We start from the raw sequence: 9791 nt of genomic DNA, 5'->3' as shown, positions 1-9791 counted from the left end.
TTTCAAGTGTTCCAAATGAAGGAATAATTGGGAACACTTTGACTTTAATTTCTATTTAGCAAAATGGGTGTAACATAAAGATAAAAGATTCAGGGTAGGTTTCAGAAACAAAAAAATGACTCTTGCATAACCACATTTGGACGAAGTTAGAGTAAATGAATCAGAAACATATGGATTAATTTTCCCTGAACAACATGTGAGTTTATGCAAAAGTGAAAAAAACATCATTAGCAAAATGTATTTTGGATTTGGCTCAGTCCACAGCATTTAAAAACTGGCTTGCAGTCTTCAAAAGATTCTTTCATTGGAAGCAAATATAAGTGAAATTCTCATGTTTGTGGAGATACGTATTCTGTAGCCTAAGTTTTCTGAAGGTGTGTGACCATGTCCACCCAACAAAAAAGATGTCACTTCTGCGTGCAGTGGAAAACATGGTGCTATACAGCTCCGGGTTAAACTGGTAGGGTTTATTCTGCCCTGTTCCAGAGACTTCTAGTAGTCCAATGTCCCACTCTGAAGTGTTCACTGTTTTTGACAGTGTAAATGCGAGAAAAGATCGGCACAAGGCCACCTCAGAATAGTGTTCATAATACCTTCTTGTCCCAGACTACTGGAATGCTCCCCATGAGAAGGGATGTGGAGTGAGAAAGTGGTGAACTGATATAGGCATTCAACTTTAGAAAAACAATATTATAAGAAAATAATGTAAGCTCACTGTGGGCAGGGAATGTGTCTGATGTTATATTGTATTTTCCCAAGTGCTTAGTACAGTGCTTTGCATACAGTTTGTGCTCAATAAATACAATTGTAACAATAAATGCAATTGAAACAAATAACCTCAACTCTGACTAGTGCTGAATAAACTGTTTGCCCCCCATTCCTCCCATCCACCTTGCCTAGTTTTGCCAAAACCCAGTCCTGGATCACCTCCACAATGCATTTCCTATGGTTCTGTACTCATGCTGCTGAGCATTGTTGGAGGGAATCCAGACCCATGCTAGCTCTGACCATTTCAAATTCTTCCTCACCTGCTATCATCATCCTGCCCTTTCCTCAGCTCAGCAATGCTACATCTTATTGACTCTGCTGCCTATTGCTCTCAACTACTCTTTCAGGTTTTTAACTCCCTTCTGGGACCTCAAGTGTCCTCACCTCCCACTCTCTAGCCCATGATGACCTTGCCAGCTATTCTGCTGTTAAAATCTATACCCTTGGCCATTATCTCCCCCAATTCAACCACTCACTTCCTCAATCCCTCTTAATCCTCTTCAATTCTCTTATCCTTCTTGACCACTTCTCAAGAAGAAATCTCCTACCAGCTTTCAAAATCTACCTCTCCATCTGCACCTCTGATCTCATCCCTTTAAAAGAAGAGTATCCACTTTTCTTCCCTACCTGACTTCCAGTTTCAATGGCTCATTCTCAGATGGTTCATTCACCTTTTTCTAACAAACTCATGCCACCTGTATCCTAAGAGAAAACTTTCTCTGGATCTCTTACTGTATGATCCACCATATCTCCTTGGCTTGTATGGTATCAGTGACAAAGTGACAAGTTATTCATTCATTCATTTCATGCAATTGTATTTATTGAGCACTTACTGTGTGCAGAGCACTGTACTAAGTGCTTGGGAAGTACAAGTTGGCAACATATAGAGATGGTCCCTACCCAACAGTGGGCTCACAGTCTAGCTGTATCAAAGTTGTAGTATATACTAACCCCTCTCAGGGTCACACCTGGAGAGTTTCCAGTACTCTACCAGTTTCAACTACAGGAGGAAGAGTCAAGCAGAGGCATACCCATTCCATTCTTAACTTGGGCAATGGCTAGTGAGTGGAAGGCAATCTGCTACACGTCAAAAGTCACCTGAGCTGGGCAGCAGCAGCATGGGAGAGAGTCGAGGGCAGTGACTTATGTTTACTACATGGAAGGAGGCAATGGTAAACCATCTCCGTATTTTCACCAAGAAAACTCTATGGATACACTACCACAACAATTGCAGGTGGAGGTGGGGCACGATGGAAGAGTTGTGTCCATGGCATTGCTATGGTTCAGACATGACTCAATAGCATAAGACAAGTATACACTAACATTCAGGAATGCTATTGGTTAAACATTCAACAGCTTATTGATACACAAATCTTCATGTTTCTTTTTCCCCATGTTCCTCCAATTTTCATGGAGAAATAATAATGGTAATAATAAACATAATAACAATGACAACATGATGTGATTATCAATACTTGTTAAGCAATTATGGTAAGCAGCATGGCATAGTGGATAGAGCATGAGCCTGTGAGTCAGAAGGTCATGGGTTCTAATCCCAGTTTCACTACTTGTCTACTGTGTGGACTTGGGCAAGTCACTTACCTTCTATGTGCCTCAGTTACCTCATCTATAAAATGGGGATTAAGACTGTGAGCCACACATGGGACAGGGACTGTGTCCAAACTGATTTGCTAGTATCCACCCCAGCTTTTAGTACAGTGCCTGGCACATAGTAAGTGCTTAGCAAATGCCATTATTATATGCCAAGTATTGTTCCAAGTACTAGGGTCAACATGAGGTTATCTATTTGGAAACAGTTCCTGTCTGCATGGGGCTCACAGTAAATGTAAGAGGGAGTATAATTTAATCTCCATTTTACAGATGAGGAAACTGAGGCATGGAGAAGTTAAGTAACTTGCTCAGGGTCACACAGCAGACAAGTGGCAGAGTCAGGATTATAACTCTCACTCCCAGGCCTGTGTTCTTTCCGTTGGTCTATGCAGCTTCTTCAAAAAAGCAGAAAGGGAAATGTAATCTTTAATAGCTGCCTTTCCAACAGCTACAGAACACATTTAAATGAATTATGATTTTTCTGCAGACCAACATATTTTACTTTTAATCACAATCCTTAAAAGTACTTCTTAATTAGCTGTTGGTGCATAATATGAGTGAGGAGGTTTATAAAGCCATTTGAACAGAGAGACTCTCTTAATTCTAGAACTTACAGTCTGAGAAAAGATACCAATGATGTGGACAGATGATAGTCTTAAGCCCATGGAAAGACTGCATTCTTTAATGGCTCCTTCCTCCCCTCTCTTTCTTGCTGTGCCCTAGTCTTCTCTCCTGTCAATCAGTTGGTCAATCAGTCAATCTCCTCTTCCACCCACTGTCCCTTCCCAATTCTGCTACCTAAATATTTTTCTTTCCACTTTGTTCCACTTCCTGTGCAGTACTTAAATGTGATTTTAAATGTAGTTTCCCAAAGGGACAAAAGTTTAACACCTGCATCCCGGCCTTTTTTTGCAACGTCCAGCATGGCTGCATCCACTAAGTTGAATAAGACCAGACCCCCTACATAAGCCTGCCTCTATTCCACTGGCAATAGGGAACGGCTCAACCGGGGCAGCTTCGGCTCTGAGCTAGTCAGCCAGGCCATCGCGAAGAAGTCTCAGAACCTCGATGAACTATTTGGGGCAGCAAATTTGCTAATAATTTCCAGAGACCAAAGGCCTATGATCAATCAATCGATCTATCAATTGATGGGATTTATTGTTTACTGTGAACGGGGAACTATACTAGATGCTTGAGAGAGAATACTACAGGAAAATTGGCAGACACGGTCCCTCTCCATGAGGGGCTCAGAGTCTACAAGATGAGACAGACATTAAAATGAATTGTGTAGTGGTCTTGGTATTATTTTTCTGCACTTTCCAGTATCTGAAGTGCAGCAAAGATTATGCCCCTTTTCCACAGTGTGGCCCAAAGCCATTGCGTTTCTGATTTATGAAAACAAGAATTTCTGTCAGCTTGTCTCTCTCAATGGACTGTAAAATCTTTGAGGGGGAGGAAAGCTGCCGTTTCCTAAAGGTGTACTCTTTCCCCAACATCTAGAACAGTATTCAGCTCAGTGAATACTGTTGATTCACTAATGGTTATCATAATGACATGTTTTGTAGGTAATATTGTGAATACTAAAAAGAGTGGCCTAATTGCTATATCAGAAACATAATAATAATAATGGAATTTGTTAAGCACTTAATATGTGCAAAGCACTGTTCTAAGCACTAGGGGAGATGCAAGGTGATACATAGTATCATGGCCTAATGGCAAGGGCACAGGATTGGCACTCGGGAACCCTGGATTTTAATCCCATTTCTGCCACTTGCCTCTTGTGTGACCTCGGGCATTTTTTATTTTATTTTATGGCACTTGTTAAGCACTTACTATGTGCCAGGCACTGTACTAAGTACTGAGCTATATAGAAGTCAATCAAGTAGTTCACAATCCATGGCACTCATGGAGTTCACAGTTTTAATGCCCAATTTACAGATAAAGTGACTGAGGCACAGAGAAGTTAAATGACTTGCCCAGGGTCACACAGAAGACAACTGGTGGAGCTGGAATTAGAACCTAGGTACTTCTGACTTCCAAACCCATGCTCTATCCACTTGGCCATGCTGCTTCTTTATCATTTAATTTCTCTGTGCCTCAGTGTCCTTATCTGTAAAATTGGTTTCAATACCTGTTCTCTCTCCCCACTAGGCTGTAAGCCATGTGTGGGACAAAGACTGTATCTGAGTTGATTGAATTGTAACTATCCCAGTGCTTAGTGCAGCTCTTGGTACATAGTAGCCTATTACAAAATACCAAAATTATTTACCCAACTTCCTACTACAGAATTGTAGTGACTGCAGTTTGTTTTGTAGTCTGCCAATTCCATCTTTGATAAAAATGTTACAAGAACAGTGTTGGGAATATTATTAATAATAATGGTATTTGTTAATAATAATAATGGCATTTATTAAGTGCTTACTATTTGCAAAGCACTGTTCTAAGCACTGGGGAGGTTACAAGGTGATCACGTTGTCCCATGGTGCGCTCACAGTCTTCATCCTCATTTTACAGATGAGGTAACTGAGGCCCAGAGAAGTTAAGTGACTTGCCCAAAGTCACACAGCTGACAATCGGTGGAGCCGGGATTTGAACCCATGACCTCTGACTCCAAAGCCCATGCTCTTTCCATTGAGCCACACTGCTTCTCTAAGTGCTTACTATGTGCCAGACACTGTTCTAAGCCCTGAGATAGATACAATGTAATCAGGTTGGACACAGTCCCTGTCCCACATGTGGCTCACAGTCTTAATCCCCATTTTACAGATGAAGTAACTGAGGCCTAGAGGAGTGAAGTGGCTTGCCCAAGGTCACACAGCAGACAAGTGGCGGGGCCAGGATTAGAATCTTGACCCTCTGACTCCCATGCCCATGCTCGTAGCAGCGTGGCTCAGTGGAAAGAGAACAGGCTTTGGAGTCAGAGGTCGTGGGTTCAAATCCTGGCTCCGCCATTTGTCAGCTGTGTGACTTTGGGCAAGTCACTTCACTTTTCTATGCCTCACTTCCCTCACCTGTAAAATGGGGATTAAGACTGTGAGCCCCCCTGGGACAACCTGATCACCTTGTATCCTCCCCAGCACTTAGAACAGTGTTTTGCACATAGTAAGTGCTTAATAAATACCATTATTACCATTATTATTACATCATGCTGCTTCTCTGTTCATTGCACTGAGACAATATTCTTATGCAATATTTTGTATATTTCTAAAATAAACATTAAAATGTGGCAAAACTATAAACCGTTTCACTTTTCTTTTTCACTTCTTCATGTAGTCACTTGTGTGCATTGGTTTTTGTCAATTTCTGCCCAACTATTGCATCAACCTCTTCACTGACCTCCATGACTCCAGCATCCTTAATCTCCAGTCCATATACTTAATTCTGCTATCCAGACCATTTTTATGAAACTTCATTCCATGCGCATCATCCCACTCATCATAAATCTCCAATCATTGGCCACCTTTGTCCACAACAAGTAGAAACCCCTCACCAATGGCCTTAACTTTCATTTCCATATGTATCCTTACTCCTCTGCTCTGATTTCTCTTGTCCTCAACCTCTAATTTGTGTCCTCTCTCCTGCCTGTAATTCCCTTTACCTTCATAGCTAACAGGACAGCAAGCTCTACATCTTCTAAGGCCTTCTAATATCACCTCTCCTCGAGGAAGCCTTCCTTGATTAATCTCTCATCTCCCTATTTTATTTCCCTCAATCAATCAATCAATCGTATTTATTGAGCGCTTACTATGTGCAGAGCACTGTACTAAGCGCTTGGGAAGTACAAATTGGCATCACATAGAGACAGTCCCTACCCAACAGTGGGCTCACAGTCTAAAAGGGGGAGACAGAGAACAGAACCAAACATACCAACAAAATAAAATAAGTAGGATAGAAATGTACAAGTAAAATAAATAAATAAATAGATAAATAGAGTAATAAATATGTACAACCATATATACATATATACAGGTGCTGTGGGGAAGGGAAGGAGGTAAGACGGGAGGATGGAGAGGGGGACGAGGGGGAGAGGAAAGAAGGGGCTCAGTCTGGGAAGGCCTCCTGGAGGAGGTGAGCTCTCAGCAGGGCCTTGAAGGGAGGAAGAGAGCTAGCTTGGCGGATGGGCAGAGGGAGGGCATTCCAGGCCCGGGGGATGACGTGGGCCGGGGGTCGATGGCGGGACAGGCGAGAGCGAGGTACAGTGAGGAGATTAGTGGTGGAGGAGTGGAGGGTGCGGGCTGGGCAGTAGAAGGAGAGAAGGGAGGTGAGGTAGGAGGGGGCGAGGTGATGGACAGCCTTGAAGCCCAGGGTGAGGAGTTTCTGCTTGATGCGCAGATTGATCGGTAGCCATTGGAGGCTTTTGAGGAGGGGAGTGATATGTCCAGAGCGTTTCTGGACAAAGATAATCCGGGCAGCAGCATGAAGTATGGATTGAAGTGGAGAGAGACGCGAGGATGGGAGATCAGAGAGAAGGCTAGTGCAGTAGTCCAGACGGGATAGGATGAGAGCTTGAATTAGCAGGGTAGCGGTTTGGATGGAGAGGAAAGGGCGGATCTTGGCAATGTTGCGGAGCTGAGACCGGCAGGTTTTGGTGACGGCTTGGATGTGAGGGGTGAATGAGAGAGCGGAGTCGAGGATGACACCAAGGTTGCGGGCTTGTGAGACGGGAAGGATGGTAGTGCCGTCAACAGAGATGGGAAAGTCAGGGAGAGGACAAGGTTTGGGAGGGAAGACAAGGAGCTCAGTCTTCGACATGTTGAGCTTTAGGTGGTGGGCGGACATCCAGATGGAGATGTCCTGAAGGCAGGAGGAGATGTGAGCCTGGAGGGAGGGGGAGAGAGCAGGGGCAGAGATGTAGATCTGGGTGTCATCAGCGTAGAGATGATAGTTGAAGCCGTGGTAGCGAATGAGGTCACCAAGGGAGTGAGTGTAGATTGAGAACAGAAGGGGACCAAGCACTGAACCTTGGGGAACCCCCACAGTAAGAGGATGGGAGGGGGAGGAGGAGCCTGCAAAAGAGACTGAGAAAGAACGACCACACTGTGTCACCTATACATTTGAGTCCTTACCTCCTAGGTGTTTAGGTATTTGTCCCCTGCCCCTCCCTTTACATACAGTTATTCACACACACCCCACCCCATGCAATAACACTTACGAACAGATAATATTTCATCCTTCCATTTTTTTTTGTTTTCTTGATGTGTAGTTCTATAATAATCAACAGTGGTTTACGATAATAATAATGACAGTATTTTTTGTGTGCTTACTATGTGCCAAACACTGTTCTAAGTGCTGGGGTAAATACAAGGTAATCAGGTTGTCCCAAGTGGGGCTCACAGTCTTAATCCCTATTTTACAGATGAGGTAACTGAAGCACAGAGAAGTTAAATGGCTTGCCCAAGGTCACACAGCACCTACGTCCTCTGATTCCCAAGCCCGTGCTCTTTCCACTAAGCCATGCTGCTTCCCCCCTTCACACTTTTAATAATTTTTATCTTTACATATACAATTCAGGCTCCAAGTTTGCATATTCTTCAACGTATGTTCAACATAGAATGTCCTCAATAATTAATGATCTCCCAGAAGAGCATCACACAAGTTCATATCAATCAATCACCTGATTGAGTCAGAGGTCATGGGTTCAAATCCCGGCTCCACCAATTGTCAGCTGTGTGACCTTGGGCAAGTCACTTGTGCCTCAGTTACCTCATCTGTAAAACTGGGATTAAGACTGTGAGCCCCACGTGGGACAACCTGATTACCTTGTGTCCTCCTCAGTGCTTAGAACAGTGCCATCAATATTATTATTATTATTAACACCACAACTATTATTAATTAATACTACTATTACGATTCAATACGTAGATATGATCCTTGCCTTTTCCTCCACAAAAAGAAATCAACCTGAAAGAACAACAAGAAAAATGTTTATTAAGGCTACTTTGTGAAGAACAGTATTTTGTGATTGAGAATGTGCACTAGAAGTCAAAGACAAAACCCCAGCCCCAGAGAGTTTATGTTAAAAGGAGCAAACAGTCAGGTTAAACTGTAACCATTCTATATATCAAAGAGTGAGATCAGAAATACAAACGATATCCAAAATAGGCAGTTAAAACTAATTAACTAACTACTAAAAAGAAATGCATGAGTACTAAAGCAGATGGTAAAATGTCATGCCTAGGAATGCAGAGATTAATCTTGGTGCTCTTTAGGAAGGCTTTGAAGGTGAGGAAACTATTCAGCAGCTTGAGAAGGAGCTCCATGCAGTGGAAAGGATGTGAGCAATGGGTTGGTGATTGGAAAGCCACAAACCTGTCTTCAATTGAACCTCCAAACCTTTGTGATTTGAAAGTGAGGATAATTAATGTCTCAAAAAAATGTCAAGATGTTTGGAAACATGGCACTCTCAAGTACCTCTAATCTATCCTTTCCAATGTTATTCTCTCTTTCTGCCAGTCCATTTAGAGATTGAATAATAGACAAGTAGGAAGAGAGAGATGCTACCTCTCTTTAGGCATGAGACAATCTCTGTATCTTCAGTTACAGGAGAGGTTAGGTCACTGACATTTTTCAGTTCAACCTGAGCAGTGGCCAGAAAATGACACTCAAAACAAACACTTTTAAAAGCAGGCAATTAAAGTCCCTTTCCCTTCTTCAGGCCATTTGATTCTTTAAAATTGTACTAATCACTGCTTTTCTCTTGAAAATCTTAGAAGTCCATGTTAACAGTTCTTTCTGGAGCTCTTCCAAGAAATCCTGGCACTGGATGAGGTTTGGGATACATCATGATGAAGAGGGCTTGTACCCATTACAATGATATTGGGGTTAAACTCATAAAAATATGTTCACCAGCAGCTGAGCATGGAGGAGCGGTGAACATATTCTGTGGGGAATGAACAGAGTAGCTTGCTCTAAACAGGCCCTAAATGATCTGAAAGAGTTTATGCTCCTTCCAGAGTGCTTAATTGACCACATGAGAAGAGCTCTAGGATTAGGGAGATTGAACCCAGAAAGATATAGAAAAAGGACAAATACTGTTTTTAGTACTACTACCAATAATGGTATTTGTTAAGCTCTTACTTTGTGTCAAGCACTGAAATAAGTATTGAAATAGATACAAGATAACTTGGTAACAGTTCCTGTCCCATATGGAGCTCACAGTCAAAGTAGTAGAGAGTGGGGTTTAACTCTCATTTTACAGATGAGGAAACTAAGGCATAGAGAGGTTAAGTGATTTACCCAAGGTCACACAGTAAGCAAATGGCAGAACCAGGATTAGAAGCAGCGTGGCTCAGTGGAAAGAGCCTGGGCTTTGGAATCAGAGGTCATGAGTTCAAATCCTGGCTTTGCCACTCGTCAGCTGTGTGACTTTGGGCAAGTCACTTCACTTCTCTGTGCCTCAATTCCCTCATCTG

At 42.6% G+C, this 9791-nt stretch overlaps 1 non-coding gene across 1 annotated transcript; it reads left to right on the top strand.

Annotated features, from left to right (window-relative positions):
• The first annotated feature begins 1718 nt into the window (after positions 1 to 1718).
• On the top strand, positions 1719 to 1856 carry LOC119927894. Its single transcript, XR_005450860.1, has one exon. It is a non-coding gene; the product is annotated as a small nucleolar RNA SNORA7 (small nucleolar RNA).
• The last annotated feature ends 7935 nt before the right edge of the window (positions 1857 to 9791 follow it).

The sequence above is a fragment of the Tachyglossus aculeatus genome, chromosome 4, assembly GCF_015852505.1.
Source record: "Tachyglossus aculeatus isolate mTacAcu1 chromosome 4, mTacAcu1.pri, whole genome shotgun sequence".
NCBI lineage: Eukaryota > Metazoa > Chordata > Mammalia > Monotremata > Tachyglossidae > Tachyglossus > Tachyglossus aculeatus.
This window is presented reverse-complemented; position numbering and strand designations above follow the sequence as displayed.